The sequence below is a fragment of the Scyliorhinus torazame genome, chromosome 20 (assembly GCF_047496885.1).
Source record: "Scyliorhinus torazame isolate Kashiwa2021f chromosome 20, sScyTor2.1, whole genome shotgun sequence".
NCBI classification, from domain to species: domain Eukaryota; kingdom Metazoa; phylum Chordata; class Chondrichthyes; order Carcharhiniformes; family Scyliorhinidae; genus Scyliorhinus; species Scyliorhinus torazame.
In genome coordinates this window covers 30,021,764-30,048,667 of record NC_092726.1, presented here as the reverse complement: position 1 = coordinate 30,048,667, position 26,904 = coordinate 30,021,764, and the positions used below count along the sequence as shown (strand labels likewise).

The 26,904-nt window shown below is 58.5% G+C and overlaps 1 protein-coding gene across 1 annotated transcript in view; it reads right to left on the bottom strand.

Moving 5' to 3' along the window:
• Positions 1-26,904, bottom strand: part of LOC140397032 (hexokinase-2-like) — a 90,159-nt gene that overhangs the window by 62,771 nt on the left and 484 nt on the right. The gene's annotated exons all lie outside the window — the stretch shown is intronic.

The window sequence follows — 26,904 nt, the reverse complement described above, 5'->3', positions numbered from 1 at the left end:
GCACTGCTGCCTCACAGGGGTCGATCCCGGCCCTGGGTCACTGTCCGAGTGGAGTTTGCACATTCTGCTCGTGGGACAGAGAGGGAGGGTGAGAGAGACAGAGAGGGAGGGAGGGTGAGAGAGAAAGGCAGAGAGAGAGGGGGAGGGAGTGAGAGAGACAGAGAGGGAGGGAGAGAGAGACAGAGAGGGAGGGAGAGAGAGACAGAGAGGGAGGGAGGGTGAGAGAGAAAGGCAGAGAGAGAGGGGGAGGGAGAGAGAGAGACAGAGAGGGAGGGTGAGAGAGACAGAGAGGGAGGGAGGGTGAGAGAGAAAGGCAGAGAGAGAGGGGGAGGGAGAGAGAGAGACAGAGAGGGATGGAGAGAGAGACAGAGAGGGAGGGAGAGAGAGACAGAGGGAGGGAGAGAGAGAGACAGAGGGAGGGAGAGAGAGGCAGAGAGGGAGGGAGGATGAGAGAGACAGGAAGGGAGGGGGAGACAAAGACAGACAGGGAGGGAGGGAGAGACAGGGAGGGAGGGAGAGACCGAGAGAGACAGGGAGGGAGGGCGAGAGAGACAGAGTGGGAGGGAGGGCAAGAGAGACAGAGAGAAAGGGAGGGAGAGAAAGACAGAGAGGGGAGGAGAGAAAGACAGAGAGGGAGGGAGGGCGAGAGAGAAAGGCAGAGAGGGAGGGCGAGAGAGACAGAGAGGGAGGGAGAGAGACAGAGAGGGAGGGAGAGAGAGAGACAGAGAGGGAGGGAGGGAGAGACAGAGTGGAAGGAGAAAGAGACAGAGAGGGAGGGAGAGAGAGACAGAGAGAGAGGCAGAGGGAGGGAGAGAGAGACAGAGAGGGAGGGAGAGAGAGACAGAGAGGGAGGGCGAGAGAGACAGAGAAATGGACTCTACACGGTTAGTGTCCCGGGGTGGGGCTTGAACCCGGGTCCTCGACACCGTGAGGCAGCAGTGCTAACCACTGTGCTGCCCCTTTCCTTGGGTCTATTTTCCTCTTTATTCCCTCTGCCTCAATTCGCCACCCTCCTCCCCCACTCTCTGATTGGGGGACCTGGGAAATGAGGACAGCCCAGCCCACAGACATCCCGTGTCCACAGCCAATCCTGGAGCCGTGTGACTGTGCACACAGCCAGGCTGGGGACAGTGTCACTGTGGTGAATGTATCATATCAATAATCCACCATTGTATCTGTGCTATGCTATTGCCCTTGTGGGCTCCTCCTATGGGCCATTGTATGGCATTATCCAGAAGGGAGCATGTTGGGGCCTGTATGGGCTCCGCCCATGGCTCCTCCCCTTGAAGGGAGGTATAAAGAGCAGTCGGCCTGTAGGCGGCTCTCACTAGCAGATCAGTCGCAGGCAGGCACTGTTCTAGTTGATTAAAGCCACAGTTTACTTCTACTCCCGTCTCGAGTGAATTGATGGTTGCATCCGTCACGAGGGATCCTGTCACAGGTAGAGGCCAGTCAAATCCGGCTCGCATTGCTTCACAGCGGCGGGCACACTGACTGTCCTGTTGATGCCATCCCTGTCGGTGCCATTCAGGAGACAACCCTTCCTCGTTGCAACTCCCAGATGTTTGCCAGAAGCACTCTCCCTTAATCTCTCCCTCCTTTTCCCGGATTAAACAAAATGGGGTTTCCCACCAAACCATTCACCCAGCAGAAGAGGCCAAGCGGAAACCTTTCAAACCTTTTCCTTTTTTTAAATAAATTTAAGAGTACCCAATGATTCTTTTTCCCAATTAAGGGGCAATGTAGCGCGGCCAATCCCCCTCCCCTGCACATCTTTGGGTTGTGGGGGGTGAGACCCACGCAGACACGGGGGAGAATGGGCAAACTCCACACGGACAGTGACCCAGAGCCGGGATTCGAACCCGGGTCCAAGGCGCTGTCAGGCAGCAGTGCTAGCCACTGCGCCCCCCTCCTGCCCTTCAAACCTTTTTCAACAAGCTGATGTTGAATAAACAGACAAACGATGGGCGGAATTTTCCGACCCCCCCCCCCCCCCGCCGGGTCGGAGACTCGGTGCCGAGTGAATTGCTCCACGCCGCCCCGATGCCGGGACGCGATTCTCCGCGCCACCGGGGCCAGCGTGGTCGGCGCAGCGCCGGTCGGGATATGCGCCGACTCTCTGGCACGGGCTGGCCGAGCAGCCGTCAACAGAAAGGCGAGTCCCGCCAGCGTCGTTCTAACATCGAATTTACAGTGCAGAAGGAGGTCATTCGGCCCATCGAGTCTGCACCGGCTCTTGGAAAGAGCACCCTACCCAAGGTCAACACCGCCACCCTATTCCCAGAACCCAGTAACCCCACCCAACACTAAGGGCAATTTTGGACACTAAGGGCAATTGATCACGGCCAATCCACCTAACCTGCACATTTTGGACTGTGGGAGGAAACCGGAGCACCCGGAGGAAACCCACGCAGACACGGGGAGGATGTGCAGACTCCGCACAGACAGTGACCCAAGCCGGAATCGAACCTGGGACCCTGGAGCTGTGAAGCAATTGTGCTATCCACAATGCTACCGTGCTGCCCGATGGGGCTGCGGAACCTCGGCGTTGAAGGGTCTGGGGGCGGCCTGAGGGGAAGGGCGGGGTGGCCTGTAATGGCCTGGCCCGCGATCGGGGCCTACCCGATCGGCGGGCCGGCCTCTCTGCCCCTCAGCCTCCTTTCCTCCGCGCCGGCTCCTGTAGCCCTGTGCCATTTGGCGTCGGGGCCGCCCAGGGGCCAACTGCACATGTGCGGACCCCACGGCGCTGGGTTCACGCAGGGTTAGGCAGCTGGAGCATCATGGGTGCCATGCTACCCCACTGCGGCCCGGAGAATCGCGTCTCGGAACGGGCGCCGAAGTAAAACACTCCCGTTTCTACGCAGGCATTTAGCCGCCCGGTGGGAGAATCCCGCCCCCTGTGCTTGTCACACTCGGGGTGGTGGGGGGGGGGGGGGTTATTGTGCTTTATAAACCGGCCAATCAAATTAGTGCAAGGTAACTCAAGATGTGTGCGTGTTGTCGCAGTCCCCCTCCTCGAGGATCCCCACACTTCACAGAAAATGATGACATTTGGTACGTCCGACTCTCGCCTGCGTTCAAAGCAGCAGACAATCGCTTGAAGGGAAATTACGAAACGCAGGACTGCTTATGTGGTACGTGACACAAGTCATGGAACTATCATCTGTGTGGGAGGCGGTGATAAGAAACGGAATCCAGTTTTAATCCACCAAAGATACGTTGTGTTTGAACAGCAGCAGGAGGATTATATTCAGTTCATTGTCAGAGTGACCTCAAGTATGAAATGAAAGTGCACATTTAATTGGAATGTACTAACTGAAGGCTAGCTTAACCATTAACGGCCATTCTTGTTTCTGCTCGGTTACCCATGTCAGACTCTATTACTAAAAAATAGGCGACAGGGGTCAGTGTCGTTTGAAATTATCAAACAACTCATCAAATAGTGACACTCCTGAAATAAACTGGGCTGACCTTAATTACACCTGGGCTGACCTTAATTACACCTGGGCTGACCTTAATTACACCTATTAAAACAATCAAAAATTAACGTCAAGTCGCCCTAGTCCCAGATGGCCATAGGCTGCTGTCCCCTTTTGAGGGGAAAAGGGGGAGGGTCGGGGGAAGAGAGAGAGCTGGCAGCTGACTGGGGGTGATTTAACCTTTAACCTGAGGGTCACCACACCTCAGGCGAGGGGCAACATTCAGAAGGCCGGGCCTTCATGAATGACCTCAGCCGGGACTGAAATTGAACCCCCAGCTGCTGGCCTCCCTCTGCATCACCAACCAGCCGTCCAGCTAAACCGACTGATCTAAACCGGCTCAAACCTCAATATGTGGACGTTAAAAGAAGGAGCCGGGGGGGGGGGGGGTGGTATCTGGTCCCGGGGGGGTGCCCCCACGGTGGCCTGACCCGCGATCGGGGCCCACCGAACCACGGGCGGGCCTGTGCCGTGGGGGCACTCTTTCCCTCCGCGCCGGCCCGCCCCGCCAGGTAGGGGAGAATCCCGCCCTATATCCGTGAACAGCTATCCAGAGAAGGTTCACTCGGTTGATCCCGGGTCGGGAGGGATTTTATGAGGCGAGGTTGAGTAGGCCGGGCCTGTTCCCAATGGAGTTTAGAAGAATGAGAGGCGACCTTATTGAGACATAGAGGATTCTGGGAGGGATTGACAGGGTCGATGCTGAGAGGCTGTTTCCCCTTGTGGGAGAGTCTAGGACCAGGGGGCACAATCTCAGAGTAAGGGGTCGTCCATTTGAGACAGAGATGAGGAATTTCTTCTCTCAGAGGGGAGTGGAATTCTTTACCACAGAGAGCTGCAGAGGCGGGGTCGCTATGGTCAAGGCCGAGACAAACAGCTGTGTTGATAAAATATCACCATCTTCCCCCTCCTCCCCCAGGAAGCAGAGGTTATCTTACAGTAATCAACATAAACTGCTATTTATAACAGAACCTAATACTGGATTGTCCCCATTCTTAGCAGATCTAATATCTCATCAGACTCACAGGCCTAACTTCATCTCTAGTGCAAATGGAATATTTCAGTGCATGAAAGGCGCTGTTTAAAAAGGCAGCAGCCTCCAAACTACATATAGTGTCTTCTCCGATTCCTTATTGGAGATCTGACTCTATATTCTCCTGTTTAATTTGCCAATTTCACCCATTCGGAGAACCAGTCTGGCAGATTGAAGTGGAGAGAGAGAGTGGGCACGGGTGAGAGCATGAATGGGGGTTAGAGAGAGAGAGCGCTTGCACATGAGAGATCATGCACGTGAGAGCACGTGAGAGAGAGCGCGTTTACGTGAGAGAGAGCATGCACGGGAGAGAATGTGAGAGAGGGAGAGCGTGCACCTAAGAGGGAGAGCGTGCACGTGAAAGAGAGTGCGTGCATGCGAGAGCATGCAGGTGAGAGCACAAGAGAGAGAGAGAGAGAGCACGTGCATCTAAGAGAGAGTACGCACGTGAGAGAGCGCACACATGTGAGAGAGCGCACACACGTGAGAGCGCACACACATGAGAGCGAGAGTGTGCATGCGAGAGAGAGCGCGCACGTGAGAGAGCATGCACATGAGAACACATGAGAGAGAGCATGTGCACCTGAGTGGGAGAGCACGTGTACCTGAGAGTGAAAGCACGCACGTGAGAGAGAGCATGCATGTGGGAGAGAGTGTACACATGAGAGAGCATACATGTGGGAGAGCGCACACACACACACACACGAGAGCGAACACACATGAGAGAGCGCACAGACGAGAGAGCGCACAGACGAGAGAGCGCACAGACGAGAGAGCGCACACACGAGAGAGCGCACACACGAGAGAGCGCACAGGCGAGAGAGCGCACAGGCGAGAGAGCGCACAGGCGAGAGAGCGCACACGCGAGAGAGCGCACACGCGAGAGAGCGCACACGCGAGAGAGCGCACACGCGAGAGAGCGCACACACGAGAGAGCGCACACACGAGAGAGCGCACACACGAGAGAGCGCACACACGAGAGAGCGCACACACAAGAGAGCGCACACACACGAGAGAGCGCACACACACGAGAGAGCGCACACACACGAGAGAGCGCACACACACGAGAGAGCACACACACGAGAGAGCGCGCACACACGAGAGAGCGCGCACACACGAGAGAGCGCGCACACACGAGAGAGCGCGCACACACGAGAGAGCGCGCACACACGAGAGAGCGCGCACACACGAGAGAGCGCGCACACACGAGAGAGCGCGCACACACGAGAGAGCGCGCACACACGAGAGAGCGCACACACACGAGAGAGCGCACACACACGAGAGAGTGCGCACACGTGAGAGCGCACACACGAGAGAGCGCACACACGTGAGAGTGAGAGTGCATGTGAGAGAGCGTGCATGCGAGAAAGGGAACATGCACGAGAGAGAGCGCACACACGAGAGAGCGCACACACGAGAGAGCGCACACACGAGAGAGCGCACACACGAGAGAGCGCACACACGAGAGCGCACACACGAGAGAGCGCACACACGAGAGAGCGCACACACGAGAGAGCGCACACACGTGAGGGCGCACACACGTGAGGGCGCACACACGTGAGAGCGCACACACGTGAGAGTGAGAGTGCATGTGAGAGAGCGCGCGCACGTGAGAGAGAGCGTGCATGCGAGAAAGGGAGCGCGCACGCGAGAGAGTGCACACGCGAGATTCCGAGTTCTCATTCTGTGACCCGAACAGGCGCCGGAATGTGGCGACTCGGGAATTTTCACAGTAACTTCATTGCGGTGTTAATGGAAGCCGACTTGAGACACTAATAAGGATTATTATTATTAGAGAGACAGCGAGAGAGAGAGCTGAACAGCAAGAGAGAGACAGAACGACAGCGATTGCGACAGAGCGCGAGATAACGAGATAGAGAGCGAGATACCGGGCATGGATTTAAAATGATGGGTAAATATGGCCGGAGGGGACGGGTGGGAAGTTTCGCTACCAGAGGGTGGTTTGAATCTGGAGCTGAGTTGCTGGGAGGGACGTGGAAACAGGTATGATCGAGGTACTGGGCAAGGGAACTGGATTGTTCCCCGGAACGCGAGAGAATGTGTAAGGTTACAGGGATAAGGCAGGGGAGAGGGTTGCACAGGGCGATTATTCAGCGAGCCGATTCAACGGGCTGAATGGATCTGCACTGGAAAGGTTGTGTGTGACTGACAAATTGCTGCTCACAGTCACGTTGGCGAGGCTGGAGTGAGAGAGGGAGAGGCCCAGGGCGATTGCTGCTCACAGTCACGTTGGCGAGGCTGGACGGAGAGGGGGAGGCCCAGGGCAATTGCTGCCCACAGTCACGTTGGCGAGGCTGGAGTGAGAGAGGGAGAGGCCCAGGGCGATTGCTGCTCACAGTCACGTTGGCGAGGCTGGACGGAGAGGGGGAGGCCCAGGGCAATTGCTGCCCACAGTCACGTTAGCGAGGCTGGAGTGAGAGAGGGAGAGGCCCAGGGCGATTGCTGCCCACAGTCACGTTGGCGAGGCTGGACGGAGAGGGAGAGGCCCAGGGTGATTGCTGCCCACAGTCACGTTGGCGAGGCTGGAGTGAGAGAGGGAGAGGCCCAGGGCGATTGCTGCCCACAGTCACGTTGGCGAGGCTGGAGTGAGAGAGGGAGAGGCCCAGGGCGATTGCTGCTCACAGTCACGTTGGCGAGGCTGGACGGAGAGGGAGAGGCCCAGGGCAATTGCTGCCCACAGTCACGTTGGCGAGGCTGGAGTGAGAGAGGGAGAGGCCCAGGGCGATTGCTGCTCACAGTCACGTTGGCGAGGCTGGACGGAGAGGGAGAGGCCCAGGTCGATTGCTGCCCACAGTCACGTTGGCGAGGCTGGAGTGAGAGAGGGAGAGGCTCAGGGCGATTGCTGCTCACAGTCACGTTGGCGAGGCTGGACGGAGAGGGAGAGGCCCAGGGCGATTGCTGCCCACAGTCACGTTGGCGAGGCTGGAGTGAGAGAGGGAGAGGCCCAGGGCGATTGCTGCCCACAGTCACGTTGGCGAGGCTGGAGTGAGAGAGGGAGAGGCCCAGGGCGATTGCTGCCCACAGTCACGTTGGCGAGGCTGGAGTGAGAGAGGGAGAGGCCCAGGGCGATTGCTGCCCACAGTCACGTTGGCAAGACTGGAGGCTGGAGGGAGAGGCCCAGGGCGATTGCTGCCCACAGTCACGTTGGCGAGGCTGCACGGAGAGGGAGAGGCCCAGGGCGATTGCTGCTCACAGTCACGTTGGCGAGGCTGGAGTGAGAGAGGGAGAGGCCCAGGGCGATTGCTGCCCACAGTCACGTTGGCGAGGCTGGAGTGAGAGAGGGAGAGGCCCAGGGCGATTGCTGCTCACAGTCACGTTGGCAAGGCTGGAGTGAGAGAGGGAGAGGCCCAGTGCGATTGCTGCCCACAGTCACGTTGACGAGGCTGGAGTGAGAGAGGGAGAGGCCCAGGGCGATTGCTGCCCACAGTCACGTTGGCAAGGCTGGAGTGAGAGAGGGAGAGGCCCAGGGCAATTGCTGCTCAGTCACGTTGGCAAGGCTGGAGTGAGAGAGGGAGAGGCCCAGTGCGATTGCTGCCCACAGTCACGTTGACGAGGCTGGAGTGAGAGAGGGTGAGGCCCAGGGCGATTGCTGCTCACAGTCACGTTGGCGAGGCTGGACGGAGAGAGGGAGAGGCCCAGGGCGATTGCTGCCCACAGTCACGTTGGCGAGACTGGAGGCTGGAGGGAGAGGCCCAGGGCGATTGCTGCCCACAGTCACGTTGGCGAGGCTGGAGGGAGAGAGGGAGAGGCCCAGGGCGATTGCTGCTCACAGTTACGTTGGCGAGGCTGGAGTGAGAGAGGGTGAGGCCCAGGGCGATTGCTGCTCACAGTCACATTGGCGAGGGTGGACTGAGAGGGGGAGAGGCCCAGGGCGATTGCTGCCCACAGACACGTTGGCGAGGCTGGACGGACAGGGAGAGGCCCAGGGTGATTGCTGCCCACAGTCACGTTGGCGAGGCTGGAGTGAGAGAGGGAGAGGCCCAGGGCGATTGCTGCTCACAGTCACGTTGGCGAGGCTGGACGGTGAGAGGGAGAGGCCCAGGGCGATTGCTGCCCACAGTCACGTTGGCGAGACTGGAGGCTGGAGGCAGAGGCCCAGGGCGATTGCTGCCCACAGTCACGTTGGCGAGGCTGGAGGGAGAGAGGGAGAGGCCCAGGGCGATTGCTGCTCACAGTTACGTTGGCGAGGCTGGAGTGAGAGAGGGTGAGGCCCAGGGCGATTGCTGCTCACAGTCACGTTGGCGAGGGTGGACTGAGAGGGGGAGAGGCCCAGGGCGATTGCTGCCCACAGACACGTTGGCGAGGCTGGACGGACAGGGAGAGGCCCAGGGTGATTGCTGCCCACAGTCACGTTGGCGAGGCTGGAGTGAGAGAGGGAGAGGCACAGGGCGATTGCTGCTCACAGTCACGTTGGCGAGGCTGGACGGAGAGGGAGAGGCCCAGGGCAATTGCTGCCCACAGTCACGTTGGCGAGGCTGGAGTGAGAGAGGGAGAGGCCCAGGGCGATTGCTGCTCACAGTCACGTTGGCGAGGCTGGACGGAGAGGGAGAGGCCCAGGGCGATTGCTGCCCACAGTCACGTTGGCGAGGCTGGAGTGAGAGAGGGAGAGGCCCAGGGCGATTGCTGCTCACAGTCATGTTGGCGAGGCTGGAGTGAGAGAGGGAGAGGCCCAGGGCGATTGCTGCTCACAGTCACGTTGGCGAGGCTGGACGGAGAGGGAGAGGCCCAGGGCGATTGCTGCTCACAGTCACGTTGGCGAGGCTGGAGTGAGAGAGGGAGAGACCCAGGGCGATTGCTGCCCACAGTCACGTTGGCGTGGCTGGAGTGAGAGAGGGAGAGGCCCAGGGCGATTGCTGCTCACAGTCACGTTGGCGAGGCTGGAGTGAGAGAGGGAGAGGCCCAGGGCGATTGCTGCTCACAGTCACGTTGGCGAGGCTGGACGGAGAGGGAGAGGCCCAGGGCGATTGCTGCCCACAGTCACCTTGGCGAGGCTGGAGTGAGAGGGAGAGGCCAAGGGCGATTGCTGCTCACAGTCACGTTGGCGAGGCTGGAGTGAGAGAGGGAGAGGCCCAGGGCGATTGCTGCCCACAGTCACGTTGGCGAGGCTGGACGGAGAGGGAGAGGCCCAGGGCGATTGCTGCTCAGTCACGTTGGCGAGGCTGGAGTGAGAGAGGGAGAGGCCCAGGGCGATTGCTGCCCACAGTCACGTTGGCGAGGCTGGAGCGAGAGAGCGAGAGGCCCAGGGCGATTGCTGCTCACAGTCACGTTGGCGAGGCTGGAGTGAGAGACGGAGAGGCCCAGGGCGATTGCTGCTCACAGTCACGTTGGCGAGGCTGGAGTGAGAGAGGGAGAGGCCCAGGGCGATTGCTGCCCACAGTCACGTTGGCGAGGCTGGACGGAGAGGGAGAGGCCCAGGGCGATTGCTGCCCACAGTCACGTTGGCGAGGCTGGACGGAGAGAGGGAGAGGCCCAGGGCGATTGCTGCCCACAGTCACGTTGGCGAGGCTGGACGGAGAGGGAGAGGCCCAGGGCGATTGCTGCCCACAGTCACGTTGGTGAGGCTGGAGTGAGAGAGGGAGAGGCCCAGGGCGATTGCTGCTCACAGTCACGTTGGCGAGGCTGGAGTGAGAGGGGGAGAGGATCAGGGCGATTGCTGCCCACAGTCACGTTGGCGAGGGTGGAGTGAGAGAGGGAGAGGCCCAGGGCGATTGCTGCCCACAGTCACGTTGGCAAGGCTGGGGTGAGAGAGGGAGAGGCCCAGGGCGATTGCTGCCCACAGTCACGTTGGCGAGGCTGGAGTGAGAGAGGGAGAGGCCCAGGGCGATTGCTGCTCACAGTCACGTTGGCGAGGCTGGACGGAGAGGGAGAGGCCCAGGGCGATTGCTGCCCACAGTCAAGTTGGCGAGGCTGGAGTGAGAGAGGGAGAGGCCCAGGGCGATTGCTCCTCACAGTCACGTTGGCGAGGCTGGAGTGAGAGAGGGAGAGGCCCAGGGCGATTGCTGCCCACAGTCACGTTGGCGAGGCTGGAGAGAGAGAGGGAGAGGCCCAGGGTGATTGCTGCCCACAGTCACGTTGGCGAGGCTGGAGTGAGAGAGGGAGAGGCCCAGGGCGATTGCTGCCCACAGTCACGTTGGCGAGGCTGGACGGAGAGGGAGAGGCCCAGGGCGATTGCTGCTCACAGTCACGTTGGCGTGGCTGGACGGAGAGAGGGAGAGGCCCAGAGCGATTGCTGCCCACAGTCACGTTGGCGAGGCTGGAGTGAGAGAGGGAGAGGCCCAGGGCGATTGCTGCTCACAGTCACGTTGGCGAGGGTGGAGTGAGAGAGCGAGAGGCCCAGGGCGATTGCTGCCCACAGTCACGTTGGCGAGGGTGGAGTGAGAGAGCGAGAGGCCCAGGGCGATTGCTGCCCACAGTCACGTTGGCGAGGCTGGGGTGAGAGAGGGAGAGGCCCAGGGCGATTGCTGCCCACAGTCACGTTGGCGAGGCTGGAGTGAGAGAGGGAGAGGCCCAGGGCGATTGCTGCTCACAGTCATGTTGGCGAGGCTGGAGTGAGAGAGGGAGAGGCCCAGGGCGATTGCTGCCCACAGTCACGTTGGTGAGGCTGGACGGAGAGGGAGAGGCCCAGGGCGATTGCTGCTCACAGTCACGTTAGCGAGGCTGGACGGAGAGGGAGAGGCCCAGGGCGATTGCTGCCCACAGTCACGTTGGCGAGGCTGGAGTGAGAGAGGGAGAGGCCCAGGGCGATTGCTGCTCACAGTCACGTTGGCGAGGCTGGAGTGAGAGAGGGAGAGGCCCAGGGGGATTGCTGCCCACAGTCACGTTGGCGAGGCTGGAGAGAGAGAGGGAGAGGCCCAGGGTGATTGCTGCTCACAGTCACGTTGGCGAGGCTGGAGTGAGAGAGGGAGAGGCCCAGGGCGATTGCTGCCCACAGTCACGTTGGCGAGGCTGGACGGAGAGGGAGATGCCCAGGGCGATTGCTGCTCACAGTCACGTTGGCGAGGCTGGAGTGAGAGAGGGAGAGTCCCAGGGCGATTGCTGCTCACAGTCACGTTGGCGAGGCTGGACGGAGAGGGAGAGGCCCAGGGCGATTGCTGCCCACAGTCACGTTGGCGAGGCTGGAGAGAGAGAGGGAGAGGCCCAGGGTGATTGCTGCCCACAGTCACGTTGGCGAGGCTGGAGTGAGAGAGGGAGAGGCCCAGGGCGATTGCTGCCCACAGTCACGTTGGCGAGGCTGGACGGAGAGGGAGAGGCCCAGGGCGATTGCTGCTCACAGTCACGTTGGCGTGGCTGGACGGAGAGAGGGAGAGGCCCAGAGCGATTGCTGCCCACAGTCACGTTGGCGAGGCTGGAGTGAGAGAGGGAGAGGCCCAGGGCGATTGCTGCTCACAGTCACGTTGGCGAGGGTGGAGTGAGAGAGCGAGAGGCCCAGGGCGATTGCTGCCCACAGTCACGTTGGCGAGGGTGGAGTGAGAGAGCGAGAGGCCCAGGGCGATTGCTGCCCACAGTCACGTTGGCGAGGCTGGGGTGAGAGAGGGAGAGGCCCAGGGCGATTGCTGCCCACAGTCACGTTGGCGAGGCTGGAGTGAGAGAGGGAGAGGCCCAGGGCGATTGCTGCTCACAGTCACGTTGGCGAGGCTGGACGGAGAGGGAGAGGCCCAGGGCGATTGCTGCCCACAGTCACGTTGGCGAGGCTGGAGAGAGAGAGGGAGAGGCCCAGGGTGATTGCTGCCCACAGTCACGTTGGCGAGGCTGGAGTGAGAGAGGGAGAGGCCCAGGGCGATTGCTGCCCACAGTCACGTTGGCGAGGCTGGACGGAGAGGGAGAGGCCCAGGGCGATTGCTGCTCACAGTCACGTTGGCGTGGCTGGACGGAGAGAGGGAGAGGCCCAGAGCGATTGCTGCCCACAGTCACGTTGGCGAGGCTGGAGTGAGAGAGGGAGAGGCCCAGGGCGATTGCTGCTCACAGTCACGTTGGCGAGGGTGGAGTGAGAGAGCGAGAGGCCCAGGGCGATTGCTGCCCACAGTCACGTTGGCGAGGGTGGAGTGAGAGAGCGAGAGGCCCAGGGCGATTGCTGCCCACAGTCACGTTGGCGAGGCTGGGGTGAGAGAGGGAGAGGCCCAGGGCGATTGCTGCCCACAGTCACGTTGGCGAGGCTGGAGTGAGAGAGGGAGAGGCCCAGGGTGATTGCTGCTCACAGTCATGTTGGCGAGGCTGGAGTGAGAGAGGGAGAGGCCCAGGGCGATTGCTGCCCACAGTCACGTTGGTGAGGCTGGACGGAGAGGGAGAGGCCCAGGGCGATTGCTGCTCACAGTCACGTTAGCGAGGCTGGACGGAGAGGGAGAGGCCCAGGGCGATTGCTGCCCACAGTCACGTTGGCGAGGCTGGAGTGAGAGTGGGAGAGGCCCAGGGCGATTGCTGCCCACAGTCACGTTGGCGAGGCTGGAGAGAGAGAGGGAGAGGCCCAGGGTGATTGCTGCTCACAGTCACGTTGGCGAGGCTGGAGTGAGAGAGGGAGAGGCCCAGGGCGATTGCTGCCCACAGTCACGTTGGCGAGGCTGGACGGAGAGGGAGAGGCCCAGGGCGATTGCTGCTCACAGTCACGTTGGCGAGGCTGGAGTGAGAGAGGGTGAGGCCTAGGGCGATTGCTGCCCACGGTCACGTTGGCGAGGCTGGAGTGAGAAAGGGAGATGCCCAGGGCGATTGCTGCTCACAGTCACGTTGGCGAGGCTGGACGGAGAGGGAGAGGCCCAGGGCGATTGCTGCTCACAGTCACGTTGGCGAGGCTGGAGGGAGAGAGGGAGAGTCCCAGGGCGATTGCTCCCCACAGTCACGTTGGCGAGGCTGGAGTGAGAGAGGGAGAGGCCCAGGGCGATTGCTGCCCACAGTCACGTTGGCGAGGCTGGAGTGAGAGAGGGAGAGGCCCAGGGCGATTGCTGCTCACAGTCACGTTGGCGAGGCTGGAGTGAGAGAGGGAGAGGCCCAGGGCGATTGCTGCCCACAGTCACGTTGGCGAGGCTGGAGTGAGAGAGGGAGAGGCCCAGGGCGATTGCTGCCCACAGTCACGTTGGCGAGGCTGGAGTGAGAGAGGGAGAGGCCCATGGCGATTGCTGCTCACAGTCACGTTGGCGAGGCTGGAGTGAGAGAGGGAGAGGCCCAGGGCGATTGCTGCCCACAGTCACGTTGGCGAGGCTGGAGTGAGAGAGGGAGAGGCCCAGGGCGATTGCTGCTCACAGTCACGTTGGCGAGGCTGGACGGACAGGGAGAGGCCCAGGGCGATTGCTGCTCACAGTCACGTTGGTGAGGGTGGAGTGAGAGAGGGAGAGGCCCAGGGCGATTGCTGCCCACAGTCACGTTGGCGAGGCTGGAGCGAGAGGGAGAGGCCCAGGGCGATTGCTGCTCACAGTCACGTTGGCGAGGCTGGACTGAGAGGGAGAGGCCTAGGGCGATTGCTGCCCACAGTCACGTTGGCGAGGCTGGAGTGAGAGAGGGAGAGGCCCAGGGCGATTGCTGCCCACAGTCACGTTGGTGAGGGTGGAGTGAGAGAGGGAGAGGCCCAGGGCGATTGCTGCCCACAGTCACGTTGGCGAGGCTGGAGTGAGAGAGGGAGAGGCCCAGGGCGATTGCTGCCCACAGTCACATTGCCGAGGCTGGAGTGAGAGAGGGAGAGGCCCAGGGCGATTGCTGCCCACAGTCACGTTGCCGAGGCTGGACGGAGAGGGAGAGGCCCAGGGCGATTGCTGCCCACAGTCACGTTGGCGAGGGTGGAGTGAGAGAGGGAGAGGCCCAGGGCGATTGCTGCTCAGTCACGTTGGCGAGGCTGGAGTGAGAGAGCGAGAGGCCCAGGGGGATTGCTGCTCACAGTCACGTTGGCGAGGCTGGACGGAGAGGGAGAGGCCCAGGGCGATTGCTGCCCACAGTCACGTTGGCGAGACTGGAGTGAGAGAGGGAGAGGCCCAGGGCGATTGCTGCTCACAGTCACGTTGGCGAGGCTGGAGTGAGAGAGGGAGAGGACCAGGGTGATTGCTGCCCACAGTCACGTTGGCGAGGCTGGAGTGAGAGAGGGTGAGGCCCAGGGCGATTGCTGCCCACAGTCACGTTGGCGAGGCTGGACGGAGAGGGAGAGGCCCAGGGCGATTGCTGCTCACAGTCACGTTGGCGAGGCTGGAGTGGGAGAGGGTGAGGCCCAGGGCAATTGCTGCCCACGGTCACGTTGGCGAGGCTGGAGTGAGAGAGGGAGAGGCCCAGGGCGATTGCTGCTCACAGTCACGTTGGCGAGGTTGGAGTGAGAGAGGGAGATGCCCAGGGCGATTGCTGCTCACAGTCACGTTGGCGAGGCTGGACGGAGAGGGAGAGGCCCAGGGCGATTGCTGCCCACAGTCACGTTGGCGAGGCTGGAGTGAGAGAGGGAGAGGCCCAGGGCGATTGCTGCTCACAGTCACGTTGGCGAAGCTGGAGTGAGAGAGGGAGAGGCCCAGGGCGATTCCTGCCCACAGTCACGTTGGCGAGGCTGGAGTGAGAGTGGGAGAGGCCCAGGGCGATTGCTGCTCACAGTCACGTTGGCGAGGGTGGAGTGAGAGAGGGAGAGGCCCAGGGCGATTGCTGCCCACAGTCACGTTGGCGAGGCTGGAGTGAGAGAGGGAGAGGCCCAGGGCGATTGCTGCTCACAGTCACGTTGGCGAGGCTGGACGGAGAGGGAGAGGCCCAGGGCGATTGCTGCCCACAGTCACGTTGACGAAGCTGGAGTGAGAGAGGGAGAGGCCCAGGGCGATTGCTGCCCACAGTCACGTTGGCGAGGCTGGAGTGAGAGAGGGAGAGGCCCAGGGCGATTGCTGCTCACAGTCACGTTGGCGAGACTGGAGGCTGGAGGGAGAGGCCCAGGGCGATTGCTGCCCACAGTCACGTTGGCGAGGCTGGACGGAGAGGGAGAGGCCCAGGGCGATTGCTGTTCACAGTCACGTTGGCGAGGCTGGACGGAGAGGGAGAGGCCCAGGGCGATTGCTGCTCACAGTCACGTTGGGGAGGCTGGACGGAGAGGGAGAGGCCCAGGGCGATTGCTGCTCACAGTCACGTTGGCGAGGCTGGAGTGAGAGAGGGAGAGGCCCAGGGCGATTGCTGCTCACAGTCACGTTGGCGAGGGTGGAGTGAGAGAGGGAGAGGCCCAGGGCGATTGCTGCCCACAGTCACGTTGGCGAGGCTGGAGTGAGAGAGGGAGAGGCCCAGGGCGATTGCTGCTCACAGTCACGTTGGCGAGGCTGGACGGAGAGGGAGAGGCCCAGGGCGATTGCTGCCCACAGTCACGTTGGCGAAGCTGGAGTGAGAGAGGGAGAGGCCCAGGGCGATTGCTGCCCACAGTCACGTTGGCGAGGCTGGAGTGAGAGAGGGAGAGGCCCAGGGCGATTGCTGCTCACAGTCACGTTGGCGAGACTGGAGGCTGGAGGGAGAGGCCCAGGGCGATTGCTGCCCACAGTCACGTTGGCGAGGCTGGACGGAGAGGGAGAGGCCCAGGGCGATTGCTGTTCACAGTCACGTTGGCGAGGCTGGACGGAGAGGGAGAGGCCCAGGGCGATTGCTGCTCACAGTCACGTTGGGGAGGCTGGACGGAGAGGGAGAGGCCCAGGGCGATTGCTGCTCACAGTCACGTTGGCGAGGCTGGAGTGAGAGAGGGAGAGGCCCAGGGCGATTGCTGCTCACAGTCACGTTGGCGAGACTGGAGGCTGGAGGGAGAGGCCCAGGGCGATTGCTGCCCACAGTCACGTTGGCGTGGCTGGAGTGAGAGAGGGAGAGGCCCAGGGCGATTGCTGCTCACAGTCACGTTGGCGAGGCTGGACGGAGAGACGGAGAGGCCCAGGGCGATTGCTGCTCACAGTCACGTTGGCGAGGCTGGAGGGAGAGGCCCAGGGCGATTGCTACCCACAGTCACGTTGTCGAGGCTGGACGGAGAGGGAGAGGCCCAGGGCGATTGCTGCTCACAGTCACGTTGGCGAGGCTGGAGTGAGAGAGGGTGAGGCCCAGGGCGATTGCTGCTCACAGTCACGTTGGCGAGGCTGGACGGAGAGGGAGAGGCCCAGGGCGATTGCTGCCCACAGTCACGTTGGCGAGGCTGGAGTGAGAGAGGGAGAGGCCCAGGGCGATTGCTGCTCACAGTCACGTTGGCGAGGCTGGAAGGAGAGAGGGAGAGGCCCAGGGCAATTGCTGCTCACAGTCACGTTGGCGAGGCTGGAGTGAGAAAGGGAGAGGCCCAGGGCGATTGCTGCTCACAGTCACGTTGGCGAGGCTGGACGGAGAGGGAGAAGCCCAGGGCGATTGCTGCCCACAGTCACGTTGGCGAGGGTGGAGTGAGAGAGGGAGAGGCCCAGGGCGATTGCTGCTCACAGTCACGTTGGCGAGGCTGGACGGAGAGGGAGAGGCCCAGGGCGATTGCTGCCCACAGTCACGTTGGCGAGGCTGGAGTGAGAGAGGGAGAGGCCCAGGGCGATTGCTGCCCACAGTCACGTTGGCGAGGCTGGAGTGAGAGAGGGAGAGGCCCAGGGCGATTGCTGCTCACAGTCACGTTGGCGAGACTGGAGGCTGGAGGGCGAGGCCCAGGGCGATTGCTGCCCACAGTCACGTTGGCGAGGCTGGACGGAGAGGGAGAGGCCCAGGGCGATTGCTGCTCACAGTCACGTTGGCGAGGCTGGAGAGAGGGAGAGGCCCTGGGCGATTGCTGCCCACAGTCACGTTGGCGAGGCTGGAGTGAGAGAGGGAGAGGCCCAGGGCGATTGCTGCTCACAGTCACGTTGGCGAGGGTGGAGTGAGAGAGGGAGAGGCCCAGGGCGATTGCTGCTCACAGTCACGTTGGCGAGGCTGGACGGAGAGGGAGAGGCCCAGGGCGATTGCTGCCCACAGTCACGTTGACGAGGCTGGAGTGAGAGAGGGAGAGGCCCAGGGCGATTGCTGCTCACAGTCACGTTGGCGAGGCTGGACGGAGAGGGAGAGGCCCAGGGCGATTGCTGCCCACAGTCGCGTTGGCGAGACTGGAGTCTGGAGGGAGAGGCCCAGGGCGATTGCTGCTCACAGTCACGTTGGCGAGGCTGGACGGAGAGAGGGAGAGGCCCAGGGCGACTGCTGCCCACAGTCACGTTGTCGAGGCTGGACGGAGAGGGAGAGGCCCAGGGCGATTGCTGCCCACAGTCACGTTGGCGAGGCTGGAGTGAGAGAGGGTGAGGCCCAGGGCGATTGCTGCTCACAGTCACGTTGGCGAGGCTGGACGGAGAGGGAGAGGCCCAGGGCGATTGCTGCCCACAGTCACGTTGGCGAGGCTGGACGGAGAGGGAGAAGCCCAGGGCGATTGCTGCCCACAGTCACGTTGGCGAGGCTGGAGTGAGAGGGAGAGGCCCAGGGCGATTGCTGCCCACAGTCACGTTGGCGAGGCTGGAGTGAGAGAGGGAGAGACCCAGGGCGATTGCTGCCCACAGTCACGTTGGCAAGGCTGGAGTGAGAGAGGGAGAGGCCCAGGGCGATTGCTGCCCACAGTCACGTTGGCGAGGCTGGAGTGAGAGAGGGAGAGGCCCAGGGCGATTGCTGCCCACAGTCACGTTGGCGAGGCTGGACGGAGAGGGAGAGGCCCAGGGCGATTGCTGCCCACAGTCACGTTGGCGAGGCTGGACGGAGAGGGTGAGGCCCAGGGCGATTGCTGCTCACAGTCACATTGGCGAGGCTGGAGTGAGAGAGGAAGGGGCCCATGGCGATTGCTGCCCACAGTCACGTTGGCGAGGCTGGACGGAGAGAGGGAGAGGCCCAGGGCGATTGCTGCGCACAGTCACGTTGGCGAGGCTGGACGGAGAGAGGGAGAGGCCCAGGGCGATTGCTGCTCACAGTCACGTTGGCGAGGCTGGACGGAGAGAGGGAGAGGCCCAGGGCGATTGCTGCTCACAGTCACGTTGGCGCGGCTGGAGTGAGAGAGGGAGAGGCCCAGGGCGATTGCTGCCCACAGTCACGTTGGCGAGGCTGGAGTGAGAGAGGGAGAGGCCCAGGGCGATTGCTGCTCACAGTCACGTTGGCGAGGGTGGAGTGAGAGAGGGAGAGGCCCAGGGCGATTGCTGCTCACAGTCACGTTGGCGAGGCTGGACGGAGAGGGAGAGGCCCAGGGTGATTGCTGCTCAGTCACGTTGGCGAGGCTGGAGGCAGAGAGGGAGAGGCCCAGGGCGATTGCTGCTCACAGTCACGTTGGCGAGGGTGGAGTGAGAGAGGGAGAGGCCCAGGGCGATTGCTGCCCACAGTCACGTTGGCGCGGCTGGAGGGAGAGAGGGAGAGGCCCAGGGCGATTGCTGCCCACAGTCACGTTGGCGAGGCTGGACGGAGAGGGTGAGGCCCAGGGCGATTGCTGCTCACAGTCACGTTGGCGAGGCTGGACGGAGAGGGAGAGGCCCAGGGCGATTGCTGCTCACAGTCACGTTGGCGAGGCTGGAGGGAGAGGCCCAGGGCGATTGCTGCTCAGTCACGTTGGCGAGTCTGGAGTGAGAGAGGGAGAGGCCCAGGGCGATTGCTGCCCACAGTCATGTTGGCGAGGCTGGAGGGAGAGAGGGAGAGACCCAGGGCGATTGCTGCCCACAGTCACGTTGGCGAGGGTGGAGTGAGAGAGGGAGAGGCCCAGGGCGATTGCTGCCCACAGTCACGTTGGCGTGGCTGGCGCAGAGAAGGAGAGGCCCAGGGCGAGGGCAGGTATTCAGGCCTAGACAGCTGCCAATATCCACCTGAAGAGGAGGTTTCCTCTTGTGGGAGAATCCAGAACTCGGGAGTCTCTTTAAAAAAAAGAGGTCGCCCATTTAAAACAGCAATGAGGAGAATGTTTTGTTTTGGAGCGGTGTGAGGCTCTCAAACTCACTTCCTCAAAAGGCAGTAAAACCAGAATCATTGAGCATTTTCAAGGCAGAGATTAATAGTCAGGCAAATTATCTCTATGGAAAGCAGATTCAAAAGGTGTCTGGGCAGAGGGATCTGGGTGTGTTTGTTCAAGAATCGCAGAAAGTTGGTATGCAGGTACAGCTTTTAATTAAAAAGGCAAATGGAATGTTAGCGTTTATTGCAAAAGGACTGGAGTATAAAAGTAGAGAAGTTTTGTTGCAATTGTCTTGGGTGTTGGTGAGACCATATCTGGAATACAGTGTCCAGTTTTGGTCTCCTTATTTGAGGAAGGATGTGGTGGGATTGGCGGCAGGTCAGAGGAGGGTCACCAGATTGATTCCGGGGATGAACGGATTGACGTTTGAGGAGAGATTAAACAGTTTGGGTTTGTACTCGCTGGAGTTTAGAAGGATGAGAGGGGATCTGATCGAGGTGTATAAAATACTAAGAGGGATTGTTAAAGTAAACTGATACCCTTGTGGGGCAATCTAGAACAAGAGGTCACGGATACAGGTTGAGAGGCGGTAGATTGAGAACTGAGATGAGGAGGAACTACTTCTCGTAGAGGGTGGTGAAGTTGTGGAACTCGCTGTCCCACAGTGCGGTGGAGTCCGAATCATTAAATGGTTTCAAGAAGGAGATAGATATATTTCTGATTAAAAAACGGGTTAAAGGGACATGGGGAAGAGGTAGGGAGGTGGGTTTGAGACCAGGAAGAGATCGGCCCTGATCTGATTGAACGGCGGGGCAGGCCTTCCTCCTCCATTTGGGCTTGGGTCCCGCCCCCTTCTCGGTGCCATCAGAGAGCGTTCTCCAAGGCGGCCTTCAGGACGCGCGACAACGCAGAATCGCCGAGCAGAAACTTATAGCCAAGTTCCGCACACATGGGTGCGGCCTCAACCGGGACCTGGGATTCATGTCGCATTACATTCATCCCCCACCATCTGGCCTGCGAAATCCTACCCACTGTCCTGGCTTGACACAATTCACACCTCTTTAACCTGGGGTTACCCCATCTCTGGATCTGTAAAGATTTAATCACCTGCTAATGGTCACATTCCAAGCATTGTCGGGCATCTTTGAATCTGTCTATATATGTGTTTCTGGAACATACCTCTTCATTCACCTGAGGAAGGAGCAGCGCTCCGAAAGCTGGTGACATTGAAACAAACCTGTTGGACTTTAACCTGGTGTTGTAAGACTTCTTACTGTGCTCACCCCAGTCCAATGCCGGTATCTCCACATTTTGGGAAAAGATGTTGACCTTATCTATCACCCCTAAGCCTCCACGCTCCAGGAAAAAAATGTCCCAGCATATCCAGCCTCTCTTTATAACTCAAACCATCTAGTCCTGGTAGCATCCGAGTAAATCTTTATTGCATCCTTCCAGAGAGAGACTGATGCATGCAGTGACACAGCATCCTCTCCGGCCCTTCTATTCCCGCTCTCCCTGTTGCCAAAACAGGCCCAGTACATTAATGCAGACATACTTCCGGCCCGCACACTGTTGCTTAACCCGATAGGGACAACTCAGCAGTTTATATTCCAACCGAATGTGGCTGGACATTTTCCCGGCTGTTACGTCGCAGGATATCCCCCTAGCTGGGTTGGAGAATCAGTGCCCTCCCCCACACCCACCGCCCCTCCCCGACCTCATCATCAGACTGTGAAATGGTTGATGCCTGGACTATTAAAATTCTGCATTCCTGCCAAATCCAGTACAATCCTTTCAAACTTCAGTTCAAAATCCCATCGGTACAAGCTTTCCGAATCTCCGTGTGCCTGGTATGGAGGGCATTATATGAGGAGCGGTTGAATAAACTCGGTTTGTTCTCACTGGAACGAAGGAGGTTGAGGGGCGACCTGATAGAGGTATACAAAATTATGAGGGGCATAGACAGAGTGGATAGTCAGAGGCTATTCCCCAGGGTAGAGGGGTCAATTACTAGGGGGCATAGGTTTAAGGTGCAAGGGGTTTTGAGGAGATGTATGAGGCAAGTTTTTTTACACAGAGGGTAGTGGGTGCCTGGAACACGCTGCCGGAGGAGGTGGTGGAAGCAGGGACGATAGTGACATTTAAGGGACATCTTGACAAATACATGAATAGGATGGGAATAGAGGGATACGGACCCAGGAAGTGTAGTTTAGTCGGGCAGCATGGTCGGCACGGGCTTGGAGGGCCGAAGGGCCTGTTCCTGTGCTGTACATTTCTTTATTCTTTATTCCCTGTACAAATTTGAATACAGAAATTCCACTTCAAATATAGCTTTGGCAGTCGGAAAGAAATATCGGCTCGGAGGGAACAGGGTTTAAAACTCGCCCACTGAGACCCATTCATTTGGCAGCGTAGGGGTTAGCACTGTCATTTCACAGCGCCAATGACCCGGGTTCAATTCCTGGCTTGGGTCACTGTCTGTGCGGAGACTGCACGTTCTCCCTCGTGTCTGCGTGGGTTTCCTCCGGGCGCTCCGGTTTCCTCCCACAAGTCCCGAGTGAATTGGACATTCTGAATTCTCCCTCTGTGTACCCGAACAGGCGCCGGAATGTGGCGACGAGGGGATTTTCACAGTAACTTCATTGCCATGTTAATGTAAGCCTACTTGTGACACACAAAGATTATCATCATTATCTAAAAACTCAAATTCTTTCAGGTGGAATACACTTGGCAGTTGGTACATTCTTAATGCCTCAAGGCAAGAAATACAGCTCCTAAAAATAAACAGCCAATTTCCAAAGAATAAAGTACTGGTTTGGTGCAGTCACAGTTTCAGGATGGGGTTGGAACCTTGCTCGTCATTAGCGGGAGTGCTGATCGCAGGGTCCTTCCCGGGCAAGGATGCATTGCCTGCCAGTTCCAGTCAGCCAAGCCCCTGTTAAGGAGGCACTGGAGGGGCTGTTTTAGCTCACTGGGCTAAATCGCTGGCTTTGAAAGCAGACCAAGGCAGGCCAGCAGCATGGTTCGATTCCCGTACCAGCCTCCCCGAACAGGCGCCGGAATGTGGTGACTAGGGGCTTTTCACAGTAACTTAATTGAAGCCTACTTGTGACAATAAGCGATTTTCATTTCATTTCATTTTTCACTGAGAGTCATCATCGATCTTCCCATTTCATGCTTGCCGACACAACCTGTTTTGTAGCCAATTACTGAGGGTAAGCAGGCACGACGGCGTAGACCCACCCCTTGCGAAAAGGCAGGCAGAATCAACAGCCAGTGGGATCACTAATCGGTAGTACAGTGGTTAGCACTGTTGCTTCACCGTGCTCCGGTTTCCTCCTGCAAGTCCCGAAAGACTTGCTGTTCGGTGAATTAATCTCCTCTGCACCCTCTCCAAAGCCTCCACATCCTTCTGGTGGTGTGGCGACCAGAATTGTGCGCAATATTCCAAGTGCGGCCTTACCAAGGTTCTATCCAACTGCAGCATTATTTGCCAGATTTCATGCTCAACTTTGGTGGAGAGAAGAAAATCTGGCCAAGTTGCAGATGGCGTGGAAGTTGGGAATGGGCCGCCTTGCGGACTGGGGACAAAGTGCTGGAAAATGGGATTGGAATAGATAGGTGCTCGATGACGAGCACAGATGATGGCCGAAGGTAGCACAAGTGGATAGCACTGTGGCTTCACAGCGCCAGGGTCCCAGGTTCGATTCCCCGCTGGGTCACTGTCTGTGCGGAGTCTGCACCTTCTCCCCATGTCTGCGTGGGTTTCCTCCGGGTGCTCCGGTTTCCTCCCACAGTCCAAAGACGTGCAGGTTAGGTGGACTGGCCGTGATCAATTGCCCTTAGTGTCCAAAATTGCCCTTAGTGACCAAAAAGGTTCGGAGGGGTTATTGGGTTACGGGGATAGGGTGGAAGCGAGGGCTTAAGTGGGTCGGTGCAGACTCGATGGGGCGAATGGCCTCCTTCTGCACTGTATGTTCTATGCTCTGTGCTGTAAAATCCTACGGCCTAAGGTAGCTGGAGACACTTGAAGAGGACAGGCATTAACGAAAATGATCAGACACCGTGATCGACAACACATAACACAGAAAATGTGAGGTGATGCATTCTGATTGAAGACACACAATGTGTTGCAAACACTACAATCTTAAAGGGTTACACAAGGAGAGAAAGAGCCTGAGGGTGTTAAAAATAATCTTTCAAACGTGGTGAGGCAGGTTGACAGAGCAACTGGTGATACCTAGACAATTCATGACTTTATAAATAGAAACAGATGCAGAGGAGCTCCGATAAACTGTCATAAAACACTGACTCAACCCCCAACCAGAGTCTCCCATCCAATTCTGGACACGGCACTTTGAGGAAGGACGTGAAGACTTTGGAGGGGATGAAGAACAGATTTACTGGGGATGACTCGAGGGATTAGAGTTAAGCGGATAGAGCAGAGAAGATGGGCTTATTCTCTTCCTCAGGGGAGAAGGCGAGATTGGGTAGAAGCTGTAGAAATCATGAAGGGTTTGAAGGAGGAGTGGGACTAAGGAGCCAGCAGGGGCTCGATGGGCTTAACAGCAAGGTGGCATAGTGGTAGCACTGTTGCTTCACAGCTCCAGGGTCCCGGGTTCGATTCCCCGCTGGGTCACTGTCTGTGCGGAGTCTGCACGTTCTCCCCGTGTGTGCGTGGGTTTCCTCCGGGTGCTCCGGTTTCCTCCCACAGTCCAAAGATGTTCAGGTTAGGTGGATTGGCCATGATAAATTGGCCCTTAGTGTCCAAAATTGCCCTTAGTGTTGGGTGGGGTTACTGGGTTATGGGGATAGGGTGGAGGTGTGACCTTGAGTAGGGTGCTCTTTCCAAGAGCCGGTGCAGACTCGATGGGCCGAATGGCCTCCTTCGGCCCTGTAAATTCTCTGTTGCAACAGCCGCCTCCTGCATTGCGCTGCCCGACTATCCTGTATCTGAGGAAGGGAATAGCCACCAATTCCAGAACAGGAATGACGCTGGGTTAGGGATTCAAGAAATGAGGAATCAAAGAATCCCTACACTTGCGGCACGGTGGCGCAGTGGTTAGCACTGCTGCCTCATGGCACCGAGGTCCCAGGTTCGATCCCGGCTCTGGGTCACCGTCCGTGTGGAGTTTGCACATTCTCCTCGTGTCTGCGTGGGTCTCACCCCCACAACCCAAAGATGTGCAGGGTAGGTGGACTGGCCACGCTAATTTTCCCCGTCATTGGAAAAAATGAATTGGGTACTCTAAATTTTTTTTTTAAAGAATCCCTACACCGGCCCTCTGAAAGAGACCCTACTTCCTGTGGGAATGAATTCCACAGGCTCACCACTCTTTGGGTGAAGAAATGTCTCCTTATCTCTGTCCGAAATGGTTTACCCGGAATCCTCAGGCTGTGACCCCTGGTTCTGGACACACCCATCATTGGCAACATCTTCCCTGCATCTGCCCTGTCTAGTCCTGTTAGAATTTTATGGCTCTATGAGATTCCCCCCTCATTCTTCTGAACTCCAGCGAGAACAATCCCAGTACTATCTCATGGAAAGCTACCAACAAAAGAATTCAAAGGAAATTAATGAACACCTAGCACTCGAGGACGTTTTGTGCGTCTCTATAGCACGTACTTCCTGAAAGAAGCAGAACTTTAATTTGAGAACAATTTCGAGCCTTGCCCAAATGACTGATTGAAATGAAATGAAATGAAAATCGCTTCTTGTCACAAGTAGGCTTCAAATGAAGTTACTGTGAAAAGCCCCTAGTCGCCACATTCCGGCACCTGTTCGGGGAGGCTGTTACGGGAATTGAACTGTGCTGCTGGCCTGCCTTGGTCTGCTTCCAAAGCCAATGATTTAGCCCTGTGCTAACGATTGATCGAGATCGAGCTGTTTCGCGCTGAATTCCTTTCCCCGACTCTGATCTACTTTTGACAGGAGGACAGAGTTTCCGGTTATTGCACTCCAGGCTGTGAGGAGTTCCTGTTACGCTGCGAGTGTCCTCCAGCCGAAGCAGTCCCTTCCCCTCCGAATGCTTTCCTCAGACCAGGATGTTACATTCCCTAGTTACAGACTGTATTTTTCTCCCGGTACATAGTTTGTGAAGTGTTCTGATATCACAATGTCAGCATAGCTAGGACACAGTGAGCAGCGCTATCTATTTTGATTCTATTTACTCAAAGCTATCGCATCTGTACTGGATTCAACTCGAAGACATTGTCGCAAGAGCTGATAAGAATCAAGGACGCTTCACAAATTAACAATATGCGAACCTTTCTGTCAGTGAGAAAGATGATCCAATGAGATTCCACTGCTTGCTCACCTGACGGCCTGTGTTCAGAGTGGACATTCGAAGCTGGAGGAGGCCATTCGGCCCCTCGAGCCAGCTCCGCCATTCAATAAGATCATCGCCGATCTTTTTTTCCTCTAATTTCACAGTACCCAATTCATTTTTTTCCCAATTGAGGGGCAATTTAACGCGGCCAATCCACCTACCCTGCACATCTTTGGGTTGTGGGGGTGAGACCCATGCATATACGGGGAGAATGTGAAGACCCCACGGTATCTCAAACGTTTAGATCGAGTCGCCTCTTAACTCTTCTAAAATCTAATAGTTAACAAACTAACCTCCACAACCTTCCCTCCATAAGAACATAGAACATAGAAAATACAGCACAGAACAGGCCCTTCGGCCCACGATGTTGTGCCGAAGGAGCCTTGGTGAGTTGCTGCAGTGCATCTTGTAGATGGTACACACGGCTGCCACTGTGTGTCGGTGGTGGAGGGAGTGAGTGTTTGTGGATGGGGTGCCGATCAAGCGGGGCTGCTTTGTCCTGGATGGTGTCGAGCTTCTTGAGTGTTGTTGGGAGCCGCACTCATCCAGGCAAGTGGAGAGTATTCCATCACACTCCTGACTTGTGCCTTGTAGATGGTGGACAGGCTTTGGGGAGTCAGGAGGTGAGTTACTCTCCCCAGGATTCCCAGCCTCTGACCTGCTCTGGTACCATAAGATGTAGGAGGAGAATTAGGCCACTCGGCCCATTGCGTCTGCTCACGACTGACCCCATCCTGGCCTTAACCCCACCGTCCTGCCCATTCTCCGAAACACTTCAACCCATGACCAATTAAAAATCTGTCTAACTCCTCCTTAAAGTTGGGTTGCTGGGTTACTGGGATAGAGTGGAGGTGTGGGCGTGGACGCTCTTTCCAAGGGCCGGTGCAGACTCGATGGGCCGAATGGCCTAATTCTGTCCCAGCATCCACGCGAGTGCCCAGCTCCTGGGTGCTGGAGTCTAAATGAAGAATGAAAGCCAACGTGGACTCATAAAATTCAGTGAGCAGAAACCTACTCCCCCACCACCACCTCAGTTTGTATCAGAATGGAGACTATCTCAATCAGCACATGGCAAATCCCCCCCAAGCAAGTTTGTAGCCCTACACCCATCCCAACCTTCCTGAAAATGAATCGCATCCTCCCTTGCCTGCTGCACTCTCAGTCCCCCCGAGACCCCCCCACTCACCCCTCCCTCTGCCTCCTGCTCCCAGCCCAAAGGGCTTT